This window comes from Lepidochelys olivacea (genome assembly GCF_965140295.1).
Source record: "Lepidochelys olivacea isolate rLepOli2 genome assembly, chromosome: 1".
NCBI lineage: Eukaryota > Metazoa > Chordata > Testudines > Cheloniidae > Lepidochelys > Lepidochelys olivacea.
Genome location: NC_140411.1, coordinates 162,796,628 through 162,822,274, shown reverse-complemented (window position 1 = coordinate 162,822,274; position 25,647 = coordinate 162,796,628). Strand labels below are relative to the sequence as shown.

The 25,647-nt window shown below is 41.1% G+C and overlaps 1 protein-coding gene across 2 annotated transcripts in view; it reads right to left on the bottom strand.

Annotated features, from left to right (window-relative positions):
- The window catches only part of ERG (ETS transcription factor ERG), a 214,242-nt gene extending 188,936 nt beyond the window's left edge, over positions 1-25,306 (bottom strand). The window contains exon 1 of one of the 2 annotated variants that reach the window (XM_084621435.1): positions 25,165-25,306. The gene's annotated coding sequence lies outside the window, so the exon portion shown is untranslated. Of the gene's footprint in view, positions 1-24,169; positions 24,398-25,164 lie in introns of those variants that run through there. The other variant, XM_084621434.1, reaches the window with a different exon arrangement.
- Between the last annotated feature and the right edge of the window lie 341 nt (positions 25,307-25,647).

Here is a 25,647-nt window from a genome sequence, read left to right as displayed (position 1 = left end):
TGCACACCAGTATTCCAGGTGAGGTCTTACCAGTGCCTTGTATAATGGTACTAATACCTCCTTATCTCTACTGGAAATACCTCACCTGATGCATCCCAAGACCGCATTAGCTTTTTTCACGGCCATATCACATTGGCGGCTCACAGTCATCCTGTGATCAACCAATACTCCAAGGTCCTTCTCCTCCTCTGTTACTTCCAAGTGATGCGTCCCCAGTTTACAACAAAAATTCTTGTTGTTAATCCCTAAATGCATGACCTTGCACTTTTCACTATTAAATTTCATCGTATTACTGTTACTCCAGTTTACAAGGTCAACCAGATCTTCCTGTATGATATCCCGGTCCTTCTCTGCATTGCCAATATATCCCAACTTTGTGTCATCCGCAAACTTTATTAGCACATTCCCGCTTTTTGTGCCAAGGTCAGTAATAAAAAGATTAAATAAGATTGGTCCCAAAACCGATCCCTGAGGAACTCCACTGGTAACCCCCCTCCAGCCTGATAGTTCTCTCCTTACTAGCTGCTAATACCTTGCACTCCCATTGACTTCAGTGAGAGACCACAGTGCTCAACATTTAATTGTACTGGAGGCACACAGCTTCATCCCCCTCTCCACCCCCCCTACCCCCAGAATGAGGCTCTTATAGTATCTGCACCAATTAAATCAATAGGAGTTTTGTCAGTGACTTTGCTGGGAGTAGGATTGGGCCCTGAATCAGCAAAATAACTGAATGTATAAAACTCATACAACCTTGCAGTTCATAAAGTAACGCAGCCTTGATGGTGCCAGCTAATTCTATCTGCTCTCTGCCAAGGTTTCACTCTGGTTATGAATACACAGTTTATCCAAGGGAGCAGTATACATCATCTTTAGTAATTTTGTTTTTCCTCTTTAGATTCACACGGCTCAGAATGAATCAGAACCTAAAGGAGATATTTGTGACCTCTAAAAATCAATCAATATATTTATACTTCCAATATATTGGCTCCTTCTGGGCTGAAAAGACCATGAGATCCAACATATAGTTGTATAAATAAATGAATACATAAGATTTACTAATGTGAGCTCTTCTGACTCATGGAAATCTGGAAAAATTCCCACTGGTCTCTTAATAATAAAGCATCAGTAATACTCAATATTATAAACTCCTGCACTTCCTATCTTTTTAAGGTACCAGAGAGACATTTTTGCTTGTAACAATAGCATAACCAAGACCCTATACGCTCTTCAGCAAGCTTAACCTGAATTCTGCAGCAAGGCAGCTTAATTCTCTCACATTCCAAAACAGGAGACTGGACATTCTACACCAGCTTGAATTTAAATTTAAAAAGTGAGATATTTATTGAGGTAAATTTGAAAGTGCCCAATATAGTAATGATCAGCTGAGAAATAGTTAACAATGTTGACTTTTCACACTGTTAGCATAAGGTTTCAGAATTAACTCCCCCAGATGGATGAGGCACTCCATGCTTCTCAGAACTCGTGTTTCATGTTATCCGCAGACTTGAGCGGACACAACTGCATTGGTGTACACTCAGTTCATATTTTTAAGGTTATCTTTGCAATCATAATGTTTAGAGACTTTGGGCTAGATTCACAAAGGGACTTTGGCATTCAAGAAGCCTGAGTTAAGCACTCAGGCTTCCAATACAATGAATGGCAGGAGATAGGCACCTAAGAACGGGATTCACAAAAGCCTAACACACTAGGCAGCTCCCCACCTAAGCTTGTCATTGTGAGTAGCCAAGAAGCCCTTATGTCTGCTTTGGATTCTTAGCTGTGCACCCTCCCTTAGAGTTCAGTGCCTAAGGTGTTTCTTGCAAGAAGCAGAGGAGGACCATCTTCATCTAACTTTTAGCTCAGTTGTTAGAGAACTCACCCAGGATGTGAGAGATCCTCCCCCTCCAGTTCAAGTCCCACCTCCACCTGATGAGGAAAAGGGATTTGAACAGGGATCTGTTACGTCTTAGGTGACTGTCTTAACCACTGGTCTATGGCATGGTCTGATGCAGGTCTCCCTCAACCTCTCCTGTTGAAGCTGTTCCACTGTGGATAAATAGTTAAAGCCTCACTGAAGCTAGAGGAGTGGAACCTCAATCTCACACATGCTGGGTGAGTGTTCTAACCACCAGGCTATAGAATCAGGGGTGTGTGTGTGTGTGTGTGTGTGTGTGTGTGTTTGTTTCCCCCCCCCTCTCTCTCTCATATATATATCCAATTACTCTTATTAGTTAATCCATAATGGAACAGCTTCAACAGGAGAGATTGAGGGAGCCTCACATCAGAATACCCCATAACCCAGTGGTTAGCATACTCACCTCAGATGTGATAGAGCCCTGGTTAGATCCCTTCTCCTTGTGAGGCAGAGGGGTGACTTGAAGTGGGTGTCTCCCACACCCTGGGTCAGTACCCTACCTCCTAGGCTAAAAGTTGTGAGGGAGATTGTTCTCCCCACCCCCATTTCACATGGAGGTAGGTATGCTCAGAGCATGCCTACTGGATCAGAGCCACAAAGGTGAGGAGTGCCTACCTTACCCCAGTTTGTGAATTGTCCTGGGGTTTAGGCATCCTGATGTCTGAAGTGAGGCAGCAGTGCACATGTCCAGAGACAGAAACATAGGTGCCTAGGGAACCTGTACTGCAAACTGCAAAGTGCTGAAGCAGTGTAGGTGCTCTACAAGGTTCAGCAGCAGCTGAGCAGGGGTTCTATGAATACTAGTGGCACCTAAATCTGGGTATTTAGGTGCCTGAAGTGGCAGTTATGTGCTTAAGTCCCTCTGTGAACTTAACTCTTTAAGCTTAACATTTTGATCATGTAGTGCAATTTTACAGCAAGGACTGGATTCTGGTGCAAATTAGATGGCCAAGAAATTGCAGAGTACACAGGTTCTAAACATATACAAGTGCTATTAGTTACTCCCATATACTGTGCACAGTTTTAGGTAAAGAGATAACTTCATTATAGAAAAAGCATCTGTTTTTCCCCATTTCCCCTATTCTCTGTCTACAAGTCTGTCTGTCTTCATTTATGAACTCTTGGGGAGGGACCATTTCTTTCTGTCTGGATAGAAAACATCTATTACATTGTGGATCTTACAATAAGCACCTAAATAATATTACATGGAGATTTCAGATATCATTTCCTTAATTGTTGAAGAGACACTATCATGGCAGGTAGGCCCTAATTTTGAACACCCTTTCTTTTTTCTTTGCTTTGTTAGCACAGCCTATTTTATTCTTTGTAAGTGTTTTACTTTTTAAAAAATGTGTCAGTGATCATTCAGTAAGTGAAAAACTCCCCACTCATGAACAGCCCTATAATAATAAACAAAGTGTGTGCATGCAATTAAGATAATTTTAGGAATGAAACACACTTCAATTTATATATACATATTTGCTTATATAAAAGTGGTGCTCTTTATACAATTCAATAAAACAACTCTGCACTTGTGGGGATTGCACTTATTGCATCTACAGTCCATCACAGCAACACTACAAGACCTTTTGTGTAATGGTGCAATAGCTGCAAAAGAGTGTTGTCACATGTAGTTCTACATAAAGTGTACTAAAGTAATCCAGCCTAGAGGTCAAAAAGGCAGTGATCATGAAGGTTAGGTCTGTGAGTCCAATCCTGTACATGAGTAAATTGATTCACAGAAGTAGTCCTTTTGCTTTCAGTGTGACTATTTACATTGGCAGAAATGTACAAATGTTAACGTTAACAAGACTGGGCCCTATGTCGTGAATTAAACATTACAACTTCTTGTTACTCTATTCTGGAGATGAAAAAAAGTCATTCCTGACTCATCACTAAAACTTGGATTTCCATCTTCAGCTCATGGATCAAAACCATCTCTGCGTTGCAATAAACCCAGTCAACCTGCTCCGGGCAGTAGATAGAACCACATTCGAATAGGCAAGATCCTGCAAGGATGCAAGATGCAATGAGGTGTTCTTAAGTTTTCCCAAGCACTTTAGAACTTGGAGGAACTAGTTCTTGCCAAAATACCAGAGAAATATTTGAATCTATTAGGAAAAAAGAAGTTAATTTTCTTAGTATTTGGATCCCAATCTTTTCCTAAGCTCCACACAGGGAGAACCTTGCATTCGCATGGAATCCCGGTGAAAGAAGTGCTCCATGAAAGTGCAGAGGTCCACTTGCCCAGAATTCTTTATAGGCTCAAAGTCTGAAACCAAAAGGGTAAGATCCTCCTCTCCCCCGCCCCCCCACTCACATTGCATAGCACTTTAGTTGACAAATGGGCCTATGTTATATTATTTATTGTATGTATTACTATACCACCTAGTCATGGACTAGGAATCCAATATGCTAGATGCTGTAGAGAACACAGAACAAAAAGACAGTCTCTTCTCTAAAGAAATCAATGAGACCATTTGTTGAGTAAAGTGCTGTTCAGCATGAGAAAGGTTAGCAGAATGTGTCACTGAGAAAATAAACACTATTTGGGAAGGGCTAATACATTTGGATTTGGGCAAAAAGAAAAAACTACGGTAGTTAATTTTCAGATGGTTTTCATCTTACATTTTAGGAATGGTATAAATGTGTTTGCCTTATCAGTACAGTCTTTTACAAGAGTTACCTAAGAACTAATTATGAAATATTATTTTAGCTGTGGCTGTCAGGTTACAGTTTCTCTCAATCAACATTTTAATAACTTTTTCTCCCACAAATAATTTCTACAGAAGAATAAATTACAGATGTCTAAGTTGCAGCCTTACAAAAAGTTTTAGCAACTAAAAGGTAAAAGATAGCCAAAGAGAATTATAATCAAAATTCTACATATTAAAAAAGGTCTCCACATGTGGCCTAGAAAGAAACAGCCAATTCACTACAATTGTCTGCTTAACAGGTTGAGCCACTATCCAACTGGTAGCAATCAGGCAAGACACTGGAGAGGGCAGGAAATCTAAAATTAGGTTTTACTACCTATAATGGAGGATTTATGGGATAATTTAATTGGCAGTCTTGGGACTGAAACCCAAGGTGGGGGAACAAAAACATCTTTCTGGACACACTCTATGAACTTTCCTGTGGTGGGTTAAAAAATGTAGGCACGGGAGACTTAGTTTAAAGATGCAATATCCCTTTTCTAATGCTTAGTATGAAGGGAGGTAGGGAAACAAAGCATTGATACACACTGATTTTTCTTCTTTTTTAGGAAAAACATTCTATTAATTGTTTCTTGTAGTGAAACAGATCTTCAGCTACACACAGGATAATAAATGGCTCCAGAGTTAACAGAAGGCTATAATTCACTCCAATGCACTTCTGACATCATAAACCACAAGAGCACTGCACTAACAGTTTACGGACTGAAGCAGATTGAACTCAGCCTTGCATTCATTCACTCCAAGACAGCTATTGTTATTTATAACATCTGCCGGGCCATTTTTATTTTTTCCCAGTGACATTTACATATCTTTTAAAGCTAACTCATAATGCAACAGTAATAAACTGGTGGTATTTTTTTCCTGTGACATCATCGAAAGGGTTAATATTCTGTTCTGTGTTGAATGAAAGAGTGTTGTGAACCTTTGGTAATAGAACTCCTTTTCTCAGTCATCTCAAGTGTTCCATTGATGTCCATGGCATTTTACATTTTAATATATGGACTAAATGCTGACTTGGATGGTTCAGTGACAGGGAGTATGGGCTCTGATCAGTGCATCTACTGCAGAAAGAAAAGGAGTACTTGTGGCACCTTAGAGATTAACAAATTTATTTGAGCATAAGCTTTCATGAGCTACAGCTCACTTCATCGGATGCATCCGATGAAGTGAGCTGTAGCTCACGAAAGCTTATGCTCAAATAAATTTGTTAATCTCTAAGGTGCCACAAGTACTCCTTTTCTTTTTGCATATACAGATTAACATGGCTGCTACTCTGAAACCTGTCATATTGCAGAAAGACTCCTGGAGGACAAGGATTTGCTTGTGGCAGGACAGAGATATGTTCTTTTGAGTGTCCCTACATGATGCCAGCTGTTGCTTTCTGTTTACATCATCATGGCTCAATCCTACAAGGTGAAAAGCAATCCTGTGAGATCCTGAGCACCTGCAAGTCCCACTGACTTCATCGAGAGCATGCTAAGCTCCTCAAAGGATTGACCCCTAAATACATTAACTGCCTGGAGTGGTGGGTGAGAGAACAAACAACATGTGTCAGATGCTAGTCATGTTACAAAATGCACTACGGGAAGGCCCTCAGATACTACGGTGATGAGCGTGGTATAAGAACCTATACAGCAGTGGTTCCCAAACTTGTTCCGCCACTCGTGCAGGGAAAGCCCCCAGGGGGCCGGGCTGGTTTGTTTACCTGTTGCATCCGCAGGTTCGGCTGATCACAGCTCCCACTGGCCATGGTTCGCTGCTCCAGGCCAATGGGAGCTGCTGGAAGTGGTGTGGGCTGAGGGACGTACTGGCCGCCGCTTCCAGCAGCTCCCATTGGCCTGGAGCAGCGAATCCTGCGGCCAGTGGGAGCCGCAATTGGCCAAACCTGCGGACACAGCCGGTAAACAAACCGGCCCGGCCCGCCAGGGGCTTTCCCTGCACAAGCGGCAGAACAAGTTTGGGAACCACTGCTATACAGAATATAACAGAAGGGAGAGTAAATAAATCAACATGGGCAAGCCATGCAGGGACTAGTTCATTATCTGGGCATGATTTCTAGTTCCTTTGAATGCCATGGAGGGAGGAAAAGATTCCTACCCCCTATTTCCCTTTTTCCTCTGTGTACCAACAGAGGTCAGGATTTACTTCTTAGTACTGAAACTCAAAGACTCAGAGGCTGATTCTCAGCTGGTATGAATTGTCATAGCTCCTCAATGCATGTGAATCAAATACCTGACTATGATTATTTTGCTAAAGTTCCTTTCATAGAAGTGTTAATATATACACATCTACATTTTTACCTATCCTTAATTAACATCTTTTTTTTAAAAGTATACTCTCTATTTGCATATATTTGCATAAATTCAGTCTCAAACCATTAGTAGCATATAACTACCAATTTTAAAGTTATGTTATAACAAAACCTCAATGTGGTGAGAGAATTGTATGCCTTTAGGAAGAGGCTAGAGTACTTGTTAAGTGCCACTGTACAAAGAAACTAAACCATACATTTCTATACCATACTCAAATGTTGTTCCTATTCTGCTTTCTGGTGATGAATTCTAAGATGGTAGAGCAATGTGATTGGAATTTTTAACTAACTTATTACTTGAAGTGTTAAAGCAAATGCAGAAAGTCAAGTCAATTTCAACAACTCTGTACTGATGTTCTTAGAAGAACAGATAATTACATCTTAAGACCTGTGCACTGGAGAGTCATGAATACAAAAATGCATTCCTATTTCTTCTGCAAAAAGGTTTTCTCTGACATAGTGGAATAACTTGGTAAATTCAGAACAATCTCCATGGGTAGTTGTGGGCAATTGCTCCTCTTTCCAAAGTTTTCTTAAACATGAGGTGTCACAGGGTACCAGTCTGTCGCCTCCACTTGTCTATGGGTCCATTAAGAGGGTTACTAAGAAGCATGAGGTGCAGTATTTTCAGTATGCTGATGACACCCAACTGTATGGCTGTATCTCATTCAATTCAAATGATAGAGTTCAGCACCTCAACCAGGCCCTCACTGAAATTGGGGCATGGGTAAGAATGAACCAGCTGAAGCTCAATCCAGACAAGACTGAAGTGATGACGGTGGGTTAGGGGAAAGAGCCTGAGGAGATACTGGAAGTAATATCAGTCCCTTTGATTGACAGAGTATGTCCTATGTTCATTACCGGTGTGGTCCAACTTTGGGGTGATTTTTAGGAACCCCCACCTCCCCCAGCTGCTGTTTGATGGTTATGTAACAGCAGTAACCCACTCCAATTTCTATCATCTGCCTCTGGCTAGGAGATTACAGCTTTTCCTTTCGGCTGCAGACCTAACCATTGGTATCGATGGCTGTGTCACTTCACAATTAAATGACTGTATTGCACATTATATGGGCTACACCATAAAACCATTAAGAGACTGAAGCCAGTACAGCAACAGCTCACTTACAGAGCAGGGCATCTGGCTGGGATCACATGACACCAGTTCTCCATGAGCTGCTCTGACCACTAACTGATCTCCAGAAGTGAAATCCTGGTTCCACTGAAGTCAGTGGCAAAACTTCCATTGATTTCAATGGCCCAGCATTTCATCCCAGGTAGAGTTCAAGGTGTTGGTTATGTCCTATACAACCCTAAATGACCTGGGGACTGAATTACTTAAGAGGTCATGTCTCACAATGTCATTATGCCACAGTCGTGGTCAGCAGAACCACCCAAGCTAGACCCCCCTTCATTATACAAGAGATGGCAAGGCATTTGCAGAGTGGCCCCCAGGACTCTAGAATTTGTCCCCACACCCTTGATCCAAAATAGCCCAAATGTGGTGACCCTCCATGCATGGTGCAAAGAACATCTATTTGATAGGGTTTTTGAAGAGCAATGAAGGGGTAGAAAGAAGCTTCTTGTGGGGAGGGGGGGGACAGTTTCCTGTCAGAATGATTGTTCTATTAGAGCTGGTTGGAAAAACTGCAACAAAACTGTTTTTTTTTTCTGTCAGAATTTACCAATTTGTTGAAATCTAAGCGTTCCATGGAGATTCCTGATTTCAATAAAGTTCTTCTTCATCAGAATTAATCCAAATTGCAAAATATCAAAATCCTCTATGAAACAGAATTACCTTTCTTTGCACAACTCCAGTTTTAATGCTACTGGGGTTACGTTATAATTGTCATTAAGAGATAGAGTGCCTAGAGCCTTTGTGTAGGCATCTTTTTAAATTATTTAAATCAAAATAAATTAAATACATTTAATACAAATCTAGGAAACAACTAGTTAACTTTATCATCCACACAACTTCCACATGACTTAGCATCACAACCACACATAATACACACCCACAGTGACATCCTACACACCACCTCAACTTATTTCCTTCCAATACAAACTGACACCCACCCTTACACACAAAGTCAAATGCATATAAGTAGCTTATGTTGGAGATTTACTCTAGAGCTGGATGAATCTAAACTTTGAACTGTCATAATAACCCGGCTACTTGTTAGCTAGAGAGAGCCAAATAAATGTCAGACTCAAATTATAAGTTTTGAAAAGGAGTTATTTTCACTTGCTAACTCCTAAACTACAGAACAGATTTAGGCCCAAATCCTGCAAACACTTACATACACATGTCTAAAGGCTTGCAGGAACAGAGTCTCACTTATGACTTTCCTGAAAATTCAGTCTTTACACAAAGAGTAAATGTTATAAATTTGGTGTTGACACATTTGTTATATATTAGACTAAGGGATTTAACCCCAATCTGCAATGAGTTCCACACAGGCAGACCTCTGTGCTTATGCAAAACTTATTGTAGGATCCAGGCATAGAACTGCAAACCTCAAGGCAACCTCAATTATGGAGCTACAACTGATGCCTCCATCATTTTATAAGCAGATAGAGAGTGAGAGTCCATAGAAGATTTTTCTCTTTTCACAAAACACCCCAAAATGTACTTTCCCCCACTCCACCCCTTCCTCTGAGGCCCTGCCCCCACTCCACCCCCTCTCCCAAGGCTCCCACTCACCCACAACTCGCTGCTCTTCACCCTCCCACAAGCGCCTCCCACCAGCTGCCAAACAGCTGATCAGCAGCACCCCCAATCAGCTGTGGCTGGTGGGTGCTGAGCTCCCACTATTTTTTTCCCGAGGGCACTTGAGCCCCGGGGCATTTACGGAGTCGGCGCCGATGTTTTACATTTTCGTATTTTTAGACCCAATCCTACTCCTGTTGAAGTGAATGACAAAAGGCCCCTTGACTTCAATGGAAACATAACTGGGTTTTTTTAGGCCACTCCTGAAATCCTTCACTGTATGAAACTCCCACTGAATTAAACAGAAACTCTATGCATGGAAAGCTTATGAGACTTAAGTGTTATATAATTGTAACATTATTTAAAGGTAATGTTGGGCTTTTTATAATATTGCAATTTTCCATTTCAATAGCTCATTCATTGGTGCAATTTTATATTTTAATTTTTCTTCCATAAAATCAATTTTTCCTGGTTTACTTTTTCCCTCTTTGGGGATAACTTGATTATATCACAGTAAAGAAGAAAAGCTTTGTGTCTTAAACATGGCCTCCTTATTGCCTAATTTTAAAATATGTGAAAAGTTATACACCATGTCAGCGTCAGGGTGTGGTACATTATTCTCTGTCTCACGAAAAAGCAGCCTCCATCTGTGAGTGAATAAGTTGCCTTTTCATGGAAATACTTCAGAGAGCATTTCCATAAAAATCTGCCCTGGCACAGTTCTGTTTCTTTTGCCTTTTACCCAAATGTGTTTCTTCTTTGATTTTTGTTTTGAATAAGGCACAATGGTCATTTTAAGGGGAAAAAACACCAAAACTTTCCATTTTTGCGTAAGAGAAAACACTATAGTCAATGTAATGCAGCTGCATGAAACCATCAGTAATAGCTACTGTATGTGTATTTAGAATCAAGGCTAGTCTGAGGAAACATTACCACTAACATCTGCCTTTATTAAAAACAATCATCACCCCAAACACTGCAGTAGCGCACTGACGTATGCTGGAGTGTTTTGGACCATTCCTGCAGAATTCTGAGGTTTTTTTTATATTTTTATTATAAGGGTGTAGCCCCCCCAAAACCCTTTTTTCCCCTCCAAAGCACATGGCCCCCAAAGCCACTGCTAAAATAGACTTCAGAGTAATAAATGGAAGTACTTTCTATGGGTCTGATCCAACTCCCATTGAAATCAATTTAATCCAACTCCCACTGAAGTAAATGAGAGTCTTTCCATTAACTTTGGTGACAGTTAGATCAGGCCCCAGTTTGACTAGCACATTTTGGGGGGGAGTGGCAGGGAGCAAGGGTTGTTCCTCCAGGCACACACTCAGGATCCGATCCTATGTAATTCTCATTTATATCACTGGAAGCAAGACTAAACCCCTCATTACTGGAATTCTGATATATTCTGAGAGTATTTTGATGAATTGACTCCAATGTGAATACTAAATTATTACGTAAATTCATGAGTTTCAGATTTTCAGGAGTGTTTGCCCTTCATAGAGGCTGAAAAAGGACAGTATGGGGTCAGTTTAATGAAGTTGCTTTTATTCTTTGGGAACCAAAATGGCAAACCACTAATCACTAATTTTTCTTATTATCACTTATGAGTTTAATGATTTTATCTGAGTAATAATTCAAAGCCATGTATGCTTTAATGTTCAGTTATTACACTGTCTGGTTGTAGTGTCTTTCCTTAGGAATGCCGTTGTGTAATGTTACATGGAAGAAGCATTTCTGAGATCTTGCAGTAATATACATCCCAATGAAAAAGGTTACAGGCTCTTTACTACAATGCCTTGAAAAAGGCCAAAATTTTGATAACTTGAATAAAAATTGATGCACAGCAACTCTCCAGTCTAACTTAAAATAACTGATCAATTAAAGATGTGGTCTAGTAGTCTAAGCTCACAACTGGCAGCCATGAACTCCTGAATTCTAATTCCCCCTGTAGTACTGAGCTCTCCTCTGTGGTCTTATGCAAGTTACTTAACTAGTTCTTTGTCTCAGTTAACGTTTATAACGTACTTTGGAGATATTTGCCCTCATCCTCAGTTTGGCCTAGGAGTGCATTGCATTGCATTGCTGAGGAGGATTTGGCAGAGAAAGGTAGTTTTAAGCCATGTTTTCACCTCCATGATCCTGGAGCCACTCAGCAATCCTTAAGAGGCTGTTTAAGCTGACTTTAGAGCAGCTTTGCAGAAGTAGAGCAGCACAAACTTGTCATACTGCAAGAGTGGAACTGGCCTGTTAAGGACTATTAGTATGGCAACTCATAAATATGGCTACTCACTGCATTGAAGGACACACACAGCATATGTGCTGAATGGGAGTGAGCAAGTCAAAAAGAGGATGGAGAAAAATTATTAAAGATCTGTCATGAAAGAGCAAGTTACATTCATGCAAGGACAGCAGACATTTTAAAAAATATCAAGTGCACATGCAGAAGCTACAGAAGGCTTGCTGCCATCTCCGTGACTTACAACTTATGCAACAGATACTTCCTGTGGAAACTGATCCTGGCAGGACAATGATGGTCTTAATTTTAAGGGGTAGGATGGAGAGTTATTCTTGACCTCTCACTCCAAATGTTTTCCCCTTCATAACAGGCATGAATGTTTTCTTGTTGCATCCATTTTTTTAACAATCTAACATGTGGCCTGCATAACTACATTTTTATTTGAGATCTTCTTTCAAGATATTCAAGATAATGGGGTCATAACTGGATCTTAATTTAAACAGAGGGCATTTTTGTAGGGACTTGGTCAAGCGATGTCTAATGTTTAATGATTTTCTGCACCACTAGTTTCCCCCTAATTGTGAAGGAAATGGGTTTGCCTTAGTCCATTTCCCCAAAGCATTCATTATTACCAACAGCACAGGATGTAGGAACAGCATCCTTTAGACCATCACATGCCTCAGAAGCATCAACATGAACAAACTGTGTTGAGCTAACACCTGAGCCACCTCTGTGAGCACTGCACACTGATACAGGCTAACTTTTGGTTCCTGAATAATATAGAGAGTAGGGACACTTCAATTAAACAGCAAGGACAGGTGACTCTATAAAGCAACAAAATGTTTAGCAACTATGCGAACCTCATTCCAGGCTTTCCGAGAAACTCACTAATTGGTTGGACTTGGATAACTGAAAGCCTAGAGTTAACTCTGTTGCAGAAAGCCTTGTGTTCAGGCACTCAGTTCCTCTATGTGCTCAAAAGGAGGAGATCATTCCTGCTTGTATTTGAAATCTGAAGTCAAGAATGCAGTCTATATTATAAGGCAGATTCAGATATAGGATATATGAACAATGCAAACGTGTGTGCTTTGTAACTGTTAATTTTGTTATCTCTTAAATGCCTTTCACATTTTAAAGTGACAAAACAAGTAGTATTCTGCAGTGGAAGTGCTGCTGGGCCCAAGGCAGAAGGCTAGGGGAGGGGATGTTAGAAATCCATGACAGCACAGCTCTACTGAATCTTTGTGGAATGGGGCTGGAAAATGACAGGAATAGTAGGAAGCACAGAGCCTGTATGCATATAGTCCTGTACTTTTAGCTACAGGAAAAGAACCCATACAAAGGCCTGGAAACTCTGCACGTCTGTACTGGGGAAATTCCTTCTAATTCTTCTGTAGAAAAGGCAGGATTTGCTTCCTATGTGAAGATAAGAGTGGAGGTTCACCTCCCAAATTCTACAGATCTTGGGGGATCTGCAGGATTTCATGTCTGAAGCCTCTGCTACTTCCAATGGAAGAATTAGGGTGAAATCCTGGCCCCTTCAAGTCAGTGGGGAAATACCCATCACTTCCATGGGATCAGGTTTTCATCCACAGAAAACACATGCAAAGTTTCCAAACCCCTTCATCCTGGGTTATTTTGAACTAGGGAAGCACAGGGACCCTTTGGTATATTTTTTTATTTAAAACCAACTGAAAATGTTGAATATGGACAGAACCTGTAACAGGGTGGCTTACCTCCGGGCTGGAGAGCCTAGAGCTAAGCCAGTCCTGATTACAAGATGAGCCAAACCTGGGTTGATAAGGTAATTCCCCATATATAAAAAACAGGACGTTACAGTAAAAAAGCCGGGGGGGGGGGTAGAGTTTAGAAGATTTCAGGGAGCAAGAAGGCCCCCGAGTGACAAGGAAAAAGCTGGAGTGAGTGGGAGAAAGCTCTCCAGGCAGGGAAGCTTGGGAGTGACTGCAAAGGCCAGCTGAGCTGAAAACTGTTAATTTCTGCTTTGTTGTTTTGGGTTAATCAGGAAAAAGGCACTGAGCTGGGCTTAAGATCTAGAGGACCGGAGCGTACCAAGGGCCTTAACAAAGTGGGCCAAGAGGGGATTTGTTTGAATGGTGTGTGGACGGTGAGTTCTTAAAGGGCCCTGAGGAGGGGGGAAAACAGAGGGAGGGTGCTGTAGAATGACCTCTAGCTGTGAGTGGGTGTGGATGATTGCCAACTCTGTTACAGAACATTTAAACACTTCTGTCTTTTGATAGGACTACTGCTTTGAGAGTGGATAACGTGACTGACAAGTCCACATTTGTGGTTGAAGTGAAATATATGAATGGGTTTGAATTGTCACAGGCCAGCAAGGATTCTTAGGCTCCCCACTTGCCACTTTTAAAACAGACCAGTGCTCAGAAATGTTCGACCATGTATTTAGGAGTAAGTAGCCTTTTGTGAATCCATTTCTCTCTTTAACCTGGATGCTGATTCCATGACAGATTGTGAAATAGGGGCCAGATCCAACTTCTACTGAAATCAATGGAAAGTCTCATTTGGGGCAGATCGTCAGTTGGTGTTAATCAGCATAGCTCCATTGACTTCAGTGGGTGCTGGCTTAGGCCCCAGATGCACAGAAGCAGTGAACATTTTATTCTCACTGGAATATCAGCATTACCACTTCAGGGTTTTGGTTGCCAGTGATTACATCATTTTCTCAAAGACCATAAACACTCATGGCTTACGTCACTGTGGTTCCAAACTCATTTTTAGCTTAGACCGCTCACTTTGCATATTCTAAGTGTAACCTGCAGTGAATGATTACAAGAGTCTTAATACAAATCTCACAAATTTACTTGCAACGCCTATATTAGAACTTTTACTGGGAATCTAGGATGATTGAGACTTATGATTCATTTTACCATTAACATACAGACTTAAGGGAAATGGGAGTCACACTCCCCCCAATGTTGAAATGATCCAAACAGGAATCCCCTTCCCAGTGAGTTCCAATAGCTTCTTTCAATATTTCTCTTAAGTGCAATATGGTCTGATGCCATATATTCATTACAAATATCACACACAATTTGTTCAGTTTTGAAGTGGATGCTGAAATACAGCAAAGCAACCCTCTCTCACTCACATTTCAGCTTTCCAAGAGAAGTGCCAGAGCAAGTATGTTATTTTCGTAAGAGTTTAAAGGGCACTTATGGGCAGAAAACTGTGTAAAAATGGCACCTTTTTACTCAACAGATCTGTTCCCTGTGAGTATTCTGAGTCATGTCTGCTTACTTCAGTGACTGAAATAGATTTTTCACTACTTTTCAGTCCTCTTTAGTCCTGCAGAACCACCACAGCAATGAGAGACTTAGTGGGATTCTAATCTGGCTAACACCTCATTAAGAAATTTGTTCACCAAATTCTAGTTGCAGAATCTTTACCACTGGTATTGTTGCACAAGCCAGAAGGAATAGTGCTCAGCATCTAGATTAAATTTGTAAGGCTGGCAGTTAAGCCCTTTTCCCCAGTCAACTGCCATGGAACTCACTGAAAGCCAACAAACCATGGAACAGCCCTACCCCCCGCTATGCTAGCTTTTACAGAGTTACTTTTCAAAATATAACCGCAACTTCAGAGCTGCACCTAGTTGCTCAGCCAACACTTTGAGGAGTCACATGATAAGATACCACTCACGGAGTAAAAACAACTCTATGCAGAGGGCCAGCACAAAGCTTATATGCTACTTTAGCCCTGCTTTGAGAGTGCATGTGGGGCTTGAGAGATTTAAGTGGCTCAGAGGCCTTCTGCTGGCCCTCTGCACCATAGAGTGGATGAAATTCACTCAATGTTTAAAATGTCAAACACATTTGAACACTTCTTTAAAAAAAAAAACACACACAAATTGACATTTCAAAGCTATCTTAGTTCTGTCATCAGCAGAATGGAATCTCAGTAAAGTACAGTATATGTCTGTCTTGTTTCAGAACTAACTTAACACTGAAACATTTTATGGATAAAACATTCACATTTTTGACTGAATTTAAAATACATATCACACCAGAAAGCATAAAATAGCTTTTCCTTTTCTTGGTGAAAATACTATAGAATAAGGGTGGATTTAGCATCTGTTTGACTGGCAAACGTTATTGCTGTTTTGGTAGTCTATATGCATTTTTAAGCAGTGATCAGCTCCCAAGCTATATTGCATTGTGTATCTGTAGAAACAAGACTATTATAGTACATGCTACTAAAAACATAATCTGCTAACTTTAAAGCAATTTTATTATTCATTTTAAAATATGAAGTTAGCATTCTGTTCAGTTGATTTCCTTACAGTCAGATGATTTTTGTTCAATCTCTCTGAAATCAGCTGCTAGTATTCTAAGGCCGGATCCAAAATCTATTTAAGTCAATCAGAGTCTTTCCATTGACTTCACTGGGCTTTGGATCAGTCCCTAAGGGTGCAATTCTCATTTCAGTAAAACTGCTATTGAGTCAGTGAGGGATTTACCTGAATAAGAACAATAGGATCAAAATCTTAAATTCTGATTTAGCAAATCACTTCAGCATGTGCTTAAACTCAAGCACATGCCCAAGTGCTGTGCTGAATTGGGGCCTTAGTGATATTTATTTAGATCTGTTCCTCATAGTTTCAGGACGCTGACATACATGGTGGCAGATGATTTAGCTTGTGTTGTCTGTAAGAGATGCAGAATATCGTGTGGATGGTTGGCTGTAAAAATACTAGATAACTTGTAAATGGAAAGAAAGTTATTGAACCATATTCTCTGAATTTCACTCTAGGCAAACCTAATTAAATCAGTATGTGCATGGGGTGTAAATCAGAGCAGAAGTGGGCCCTTGATTTTTTACATCAATTGTTTCTGTTAAAGTCTACTTTTAATGCCACTGGAACAAATGTATTCCAAGAAAACCTATAAACTTTTGAACAGTCAACTACATTCAGAGCAGCAACTGTGACAGTAAAAGTTTCTTTTGAAAACTCATGGCTTAATTTTATCATACCTATTTTACATGGGGTTCGACAAAAAAAAAAATCTGATTCTTTCTAAAGCAGACTTTGAAGTCCAGTCCCATTATATGTTGTAATGAAATATATCACGTTACTTTTGAAGTAATGCCATAAATCCTCAGTAGCTAATTTCTGTACTCTATAGAGAATAGTCCATTTCATAAACTGAATTTTAAATCAAAATTTAAATCTATTAGGGAGTTTATCCAGAACTGACAACGCTTTCCTTAGAACGCTTTCTGAAATTAGCTTAGAAGCCTTTGCTTCTGCATATCCAGTCATTTCTTTCCTTATACAGACCATTTTAATTTTCTAAATAATACTGGAAAGTATAAAACTGTGCTGTATTGTGCTGTGCTTTTAAGCAGAGCTTAACTTTTTTAAGCATTTCACTGTACAGTTCAAGAAACTTATGTGACTTTCATGCATAAATTCTATTGTGTTAAGATAATCATTTATTGACTGAATACACTGAAACTGTTGAATGAAAGAAAATAGTTTTAAAAAAAACAGTTTGATCAAAACATATCCCGCATACTAAACATATCTACTTTTAATCAGCAAAAACAAATTAGCCAACATACAGCACTACCGCTAATCACAACACTTTCCTAGCTTTGCTAAAGTTTGTAATCTGCATAATTTAGAAGATACGAATATGTATAGCAAGTAGCACAACAGGGCCCTGATCCTCACTGAGGACTCTCAGCAGTACCACGTAATATAAACATGAAAAATAATTCAATCTGACAATTGTCACAGACTTAATAGTGCAGGCAAACAGGCTGGACATAGCTGCTACAGAAAAGAAGACAGGCAAGACCATATTAATTGACATTGCCATGCCAGCAGACAGAAACAGAAAGAGAAGATAGCAAAGTATGGAGAACTCTGCCACGAAGGGGAATGTTTATGGAAAACTAGAACAAAGACGACCCCAGCGATTACTGGAGCACTTGGAGCAATCCCTATGGGGCAGCTCAAGAACATGTTAGGAGTGCAAGACATCATGATCAGTGACTTCCAGAAGACATTCGTGTTCTTGGGCACTGTGAGAATTTTAAGGGAACTCAAAGAAGACTGAGTGCACTTGAGCACCTAAAATGCTGGATTTCTGTGGACGGTTTAACAAAACTCCAGACTGCCCAAACCTACAGAGTCAGTTTGTGGACAGGGTTGATTGGTGACTCATGGTGGTAGCTTTCCCCCTTTTATGCTTAAAGATCTTGTATGTTCTGAAGGCTGTTTTTTTTTTTAAAAAATCCCCATGATGCAATACTGAGGGATAACAACAACATTTTGCTAATTACACAAAGCCTTAGAACAAATGGCAGTTATGGCCAATTCATAGTGTTTAGTGCATAGCTTGAAGTAAAGCCATTTGTGCAAGGGATCTATGCTTGGGCCTGACAGGGAATAGAATCTTACTCCTCACCAGCCTGGTCAGGACTGCTATTACCTGCTCGGTGGAAGGGTACCAGAGCCTGCGTCCAGAAGTCTACACAGCAGTGAAACAGCCCCACAGCCTGAGCCCAAGTCAGCTGGTCTGGGCCTGCCAAGGTGCTGCTGCTATTACAGCCCAGCCCATTTGCTATAGCTGTGGCTGTAACCTGCTATGTCCCCTTGCTGTAAATGAAGTTGTGGTATTATTGTCTGATGCACTGGCCATGCTCTGCTTCCACTCTGCTGTCCCACCCACAAACTCTTGCCCCCTGCTCTCAAGTAGAGGTCACCTATTAAGCCATTGCAAAGCCCTCTGAACAGCCAATCCAGTACCTGGATCCTTGTGAAGTGATAATACATCTGCACTCGATTTTGAACCTTCTGCAGAATCTGCTTTTTACTCCAAAATTTTCAGAATTGGGTTTAATCTATATTTAGCATCTCTGGAAACCAAGCCCCTCATCTGAGAGCCTAAACATGAATTTAGCTACCTAACTTTAGGCACCTATGGTTGAAAATTCTGGGTTAAATGTCAGATCCTGAAAAAGGTCCCAAAATGCAGTGAAAATCAGTGAAGGGAAATCATGCTTATCTTTAGGCCCGCCCTTTTTTAAAAGGTAACCATTTTAATTATTTTAACAATACTACACAATGTCAGAATATATGAGTAATCTACTGGTTGTTATATTAAAGGCACAAATACAAGCATGTCACCAATAGATGGATAGTTAAGAAATGGGAAGACATGACAGTGAAAGAATACTTTAACAGCCACCCAAACGCCATGATGATGGGCTCCTAATGGATTAGATCCTCTGTTTTAAAACATCCTTAACTCAAAAATAAAGTCTCAGTTCTGCAACGGCATACGCACACAAGTAACCTCACACATGACTGGTCACATGGAGTTCAATGGGGCTACTCCTGTGTGTAGTAAGTAGTTACAAGCTTGTGGCCTTAGTTTAAAACTACTCTCCATCAAGGCATACTTATGACTCTGTGTATTGTACCTCAAGATAAAATGAAAACATATGGTTATTGTCTTCTGTTTGATAATGCAGCATATAAATATTAATTTTCTTATATAATAAAAATAACTAGCGATTTTGTTCTTTTTGTCTTGGAGAAAGTTTTTCTTATTGGAATGAAGTTGTGCCCAGAAGGGATTTCATCTGATGCAAGCAGCATGCAAGAACAATCTATTTCTCCTAACAAATTTCTAAATTAAAAAGCACTAACAGAGTGTAGTTGCAATGTAACTGAGAAAAAAAATCTTTAGGACACAATCTCCTACTCTATACAGGTAAAATAGTTGTTGAATTTAGTGGGAGTTTTGCCTGCATTAGATATATGGGAATCAGACCTTTAGTGAATCCATTCATGTTTATTCTAGATCAAATATCACTTTAGTTCTCCAGTCAACATAAAAAATGTCTAACTCAGATATTTTATTTTTCATACACACATCTATGTTAATCAGCCGTACGCATGCATGTTCTGTATCTAAAGAAGTGTATACCCTTTAGTTTTCATTCTTAAATTACTGTTTCCTATACTCAATCAAGTCCAACAGCTTATACACACACCACTATCTATAAATAAAAGAGGTTAAAATGCAGGTTAAATATAACAGATATGTCCACAGCTCCATATTTAGACATACCCTTTAATTTTTTTTTCTATTGCCTATTTTTTACTTACATTTAAATTTAGCAAAGTAATTTTAGACTGCCAGCTTTCTACCTACACTAGTCTTACTATGCTACCAAGTAAGCATATTAAATTTTGCCCTCCTACTTCATCATCTTGCAGAATGCCAAATTAAACGTGAACCCGTAGAGCTCAAACCTGAATTCTATATTCAGACAAAATTCTCAGAGATGTTTGACGTCAGTGGGAGCTTTGCCTGAGTAAGAAGTGCAGGACCAAGTCCATAAGAGGAAAAAAAATACTCTGTTGGTTGTGAAAGTGAATAGTTGCAGAAATGAAATGAAAACCAGAGTAAGACATTATCGCATGAAAGGTAATTTTTTTCAACCTGTGGATGAACATTATATTGAAAGTGTCTTGCTAAAATGTATTTTATGAACAAAATCTCTTTAAATTAACAGATGGGAAAGTTGCAAATATAAAATATAGACTAAAAGAGCAACTGGGTGTTAGAAAAATGTATGGTGCAGCATTAGTTATGCAGGGCTTGATCTTCCACCAATGACCTCAATGGAAGCTGTATCAGGCTCACAGGACCCTTTCTTGCAAACACTTCATGTAAACAACTTCTGTCTGGAGTAGGGTCCCACTGACTTCTACATAACTATTTGCATGATTAAAGGAAGTAAGGCATAACCCTACATTTGCCCATTTGCCTTTTCCAGAAAAATGTATTTACCGCGAAAATAACCAGTTCCAAGGTAACTAAAACATTTCTAAAAGTTGTCAATTAAAAGGTCCTTTTCGGTCTCACTGCATTAAAAGACTCTGCTAACCCATTCTGTTAAGTTCTCCAGTATTTAAGAATTGCACACACAAGTAAAAGGAAGGGAAAGAAATGTAACATTTTGGTATGCCCAGATACCATCATGATTGCAAAAGATTTTGGAGTTCTTTAGCCCTAACTGAGTGCATATAACTAGGAAAGAGATGAAACAGTGCTTTGCTGAGGGCCTGGACACGACTGACAGTGCATCATTAATGAACTACTCTGGTGAGAAACAACCAATCAAATTAGCCTTACATCTAGGTAGGGGAGAGTTGGCATTTTGCGTGAAGTGCAGTAGAAAGGGTTTTGCCTCATCAGTGGTTAGTTATTTTGCTCATGCAATGTTGTTGGATCACAGATTGTTATCGAAAGATTTTATATTTGTTTACACACAAAATACGTTTTCCATATAACAGCAGATAGCAAAGTCACATCAATGCCTCGTGTCATAATACCAATAAGCAACCATGATTTTAGATATGGAAATTAAATTGGCATTTCAGACAGAAAAAATTTAACCTGATAACATACAAATAACAAATTTGCAACAACAAAGTCCATCTTGAAATTTGTGACAACCTGCATTTTGCTCTCATGGCTTATTTCACTTAAATCCCTCTATGGAATTAAAGTCTTGCATTGTTTAAGAGTATGACACAGAATTCAAAGCAAACTTCATTAAAAGTATTTCAAAGAAGAGAAATAAAAGGGATGGGAAGACACTACTACAAAAGTATAAGGAGAAAGATGTGTCTAATATATAAGACACATAGTTAAAATATGTATTTGGGGACTAAAGACTGCCCAACATATAATCAAAACTGAGTAACATTTTAGCAGCACTAAAATCCTAAGGTAGAAACACACTAAACACATCTAGAACTTACACTGACAGATCATTTATAAAATTCTTGTAACATGTAACTCTATCCAGTACTATATGATTTGTTTAACCTTTGGGAATAAATTGCTGGAAGGTGGGGGTGGATGCTATTCAAAACTAAATCCTGAAATGCTTTTTGAGTTGAGGATTTTTTTCCTGCAAAGATTTGCACAGATTTGTAGTAAGTTAGCCAGTGTTTGTGCACGTGTGTGTTTGAAATAGTAATGTAAGGCCTGAATTATAACTTAATTTACAATATCCCTATATTTAAAAAAAAAGTCTTCTTTTAAGAATTGGATAAGATATTCAACACCAAAATATCTTGGTATGACATCACTTTAATAGTGTATTGGTTTGATTTGCCTTTTCTTATTTATTTTAATTAAGAACCTGTCAAACACTCAATTTAAAGTCCCTTCCCTCCCCAGTTAATCAGAATGTATTTATCAGGTATGAGTTCAATAGTACCTAAGCTAATGTAATTAAAGTTTTGATTTCTTGTCTTAGCCAGAAGCAGTCTGTTCAGTCTGCTCCATTTGCTTGAATGAAACTATGCAAGTGGATAAAGGGTTAAACCTAAGGAATGTGACAGTTCTCCATGTGCAGTCCATAGACCTAAGTATCCCACTTTCCCTAGTGAACTCAAAATTACACGGACAGAATGTAAACTACAAACTATTACTCCAACACTAATATACAGTAGGATTAGAATTTTGACTAAAAAGTAAAAGTTTATTTGCTGTTCTGTAGATTCATAGTAAATAGAGTCATGCATGGAAGTCTATGCTAATTTTATCTTGCCATTTTAGTTTTATAAATATGATTATTTATATTCAAATAGGGCTAGGAAGTCATCTGATCACTAAATATATTTATATCAGTGCACTTCATCTAAAATGTACTACAACCAGTTTTGACTCTCACTAGATAATCTCAGTTTAATGAAAGGTTTAGGAAAATAGATCTAAAACACCCTTTAACTTTTTGCAAGAGCTGTACAACTTAAAAGGTACCATTGATACCACTTAATTGAATCATGAATTGTAGGAGGACAGAAAAATATTGGCGCTGCTATTATGAAAAGGAACAAAATATGGGAAAATCATAGGGAAATAGCCACAAAGCCAGCAGCCAGGCAGAAAATAAAGTGTATGAAGAAATTAAAACTAAAGGAAGTTTAAAAGGATAAGTGTGGGAGAGCAGACATAAAGACATAATTCTCCTGCTACCATTCAGTATATCTAATGATCAAACCAAAAATAATAAGCACTCAGAAGTGGATATATTCAAAGTATACAAGTGCTTGAAAAGGTAAAACTGGGGGATTACTGAGAAATATCAGTAATAAACACGCAACTCGGAAGGCACAAAGCTTCTCTTGCAACTATTCCACGTACAATCTAGCCAAGTTTCAGAGTAACAGCCGTGTTAGTCTGTATTTGCAAAAAGAAAAGGAGTACTTGTGGCACCTTAGAGACTAACCAATTTATTTGAGCATAAGCTTTCATGAGCTATAGCTCGGAAAGTGATCTTCTACACTTTCCACAGTATGCTTCCGATGAAGTGAGCTGTAGCTCACGAAAGCTCATGCTCAAATAAATTGGTTAGTCTCTAAGGTGCCACAAGTCCTCCTTTCCTTTTTGCAAATCTAGCCGAGGTGATGATGGCGAATATTTCACAGCTGTGTGTTATACACACATGCATGGGCTGCATAGAAACTCCCTCCGAAGGCTGTCTTTCAGCCATTCAGCCAAAACCAAGGCAGCACCTTAATTCAACCCTTATTGCCGGGCAAACACCACCGAGCACACGTCCCAGGTTTCGGCTGCCCTACGGAAGGCTCCACATATTTTACCAATAAGCAGGGAATCTAGCCCCATGACCTTACTGGTGGCAGCAGGATTTTAGCGGATCCTTAACCTCTTCTGGGATATCTCCCTCCACCCACACCCACCTGGGGAAGTAACGTTACCCACATTACACACACCCCCAGCCCAGAGGCAGGAAACTTCCCCTGCGGAGCCTGTCGCCCTGCTCGCAACCAGCCCAGCCTCCTGGAGCAGCAGCTGGCCCCGCGCTTTGCCGCCAGCCTGCGCCCACAGCCGCCCCCTGTGAACCCGGCGCGGGGCTGGGCGGACACGAGCCAGGCGGCGGCCAGGCTGAGCCGCCGCTTGCCCCCGCGGAAGTGCAAGCAGGGAGTGCGCCCTGCTGCCAGCGCTCCCGGCCCCGCCGTGCCGCCCCGGGGGGCATCTCCAGCCTGCCAGCGGGCTGAGCCAGCCCCTCGGGCGCTCCCCGGGAGGCAGGGGAACTGCGCCCTGCTCCCTGTCAAACTTTTCCTCCCGCCCCGCCCCAGCCCTGTCCCAGCTGCCGCCGCCGCCGCTGCTGGGGCGGAGGCGCCGAGGCCGCGTCCCGTGCAACCCCCGAAAAGCCGCCCGAGCGGGAAGGAGAAGGGACTTACCGGGAGAGGCCGGGCACGGGGCGAGACCGGGGCTGAGGGTGAAGCCAGTGGCCGCCGCCGCCGCCGCCAGCGTCTGAGTGAGCGAGGGAGCGAGTGCACGGGGGAGCCGCAGGCTGCACTGACTCACTTCACTCGGAATGGGCTCGGCCCAGAGCGCGGGCCCCGGGCTCAGCGAGCCTCTCGCCTGCTCCAATCATGGAGCAGGGCCACTGCCCAGGCTCTCCCCAGCTCCCTCCGCGCGGGGGGACCTGCCCCGCCGCGGCCAGCTCCGAGCCCACGGCACGCGGCCGCGGCGGGTGGGCACGGACCCAGCAGATGGGGGAGGGGGGTGAGAGAGACCTGACGGGCTCGAAAGAGCGGGCTCGGGGAGTCCCCTCCAGCCGGGCAGCCGGGTGCTCGGAAGGGAGGGAGGGAGAGGAACGAAACCTGAAAACTGGGCTGGAGGAGAGAACCCAGGCGTCCGGGGTATTTCCCCCCGGAACACCGAACTTTACAAGGCATGGCTGTCTGCAAAGACTGCCCTGAGGTTAAAGACTGCGCCCCGACCCGGGGGAAAGCCAACGTTAAAGTGTAAAAACCAGATACCTCGATTCAGTGCAAGACAAGTGAAGGGTGGGATGCAGGGCAACTATTTAAGCCCGACGTCCTTAGCCGGCCATAATATTGTTCCGCTCCTGTAGAGACGGGAGGGGAGCGTGAAGGCACTGACGGGGGGGGGGGTGATGTTAAAGTTGAGGCAGTGAAGGGAACGCAGGCACAGCTATGGTAAGGACAGTTAATTCATTACAAAAGCCGAGAAGAACGCATCAGCAATGGAAAGGATGAAAAAACCACCAGGGCAAAAAGACAAGGGGTGAAGTGAGAGCCATCAAACCACGTGAGGGTCTCCTCAGCGTCATTTAGATTCTAACCTGCCCCCACCCCACCACCACCACCCACCTACCCCCACCCACCACAAAACAAAAAAGAATCTTAAAATTCAAAAGGGTCCTTACCGAGGTGTCTTTTCTCCCTTATCTCCGTGCTGAAACTGCATTTTCCCTACTTTATCTTGCGCAGTGTTCCTGCCGTTCATTTCATGTTGGTCTCACTCGTGTTCCGAAAGTCACCTCTCCTGCACTTTCCCAGCCAGGTACCCCAGCTGACAGTCGGAATCGAGAGCAAAGCATGCAAAGAAGAAAATCGAGTACTCCTTTAATGATCATAACAATAATCATAATTAAAGGTGTCTCGGTTTTTAAAGCAGGGCTACATAATGTATTAATTGCATACTATTAACGTGCAGTTTTATGGAGCAGCGCACACAGAAGTCTGATTGTGAGTGAGGCGTGTTTTCAATGAAAGTGGAGTTATTTTAGCTGCAGACATGTTTACATTTCTGTGGTTTAGTCTATAACTTTCTCTTTTTCTTGCTTCAGAATTCTGCTCTATGAAGCAAAGCCCTTAGCTCCCAGACATTCCAAAAAGTCTGCCAAAAT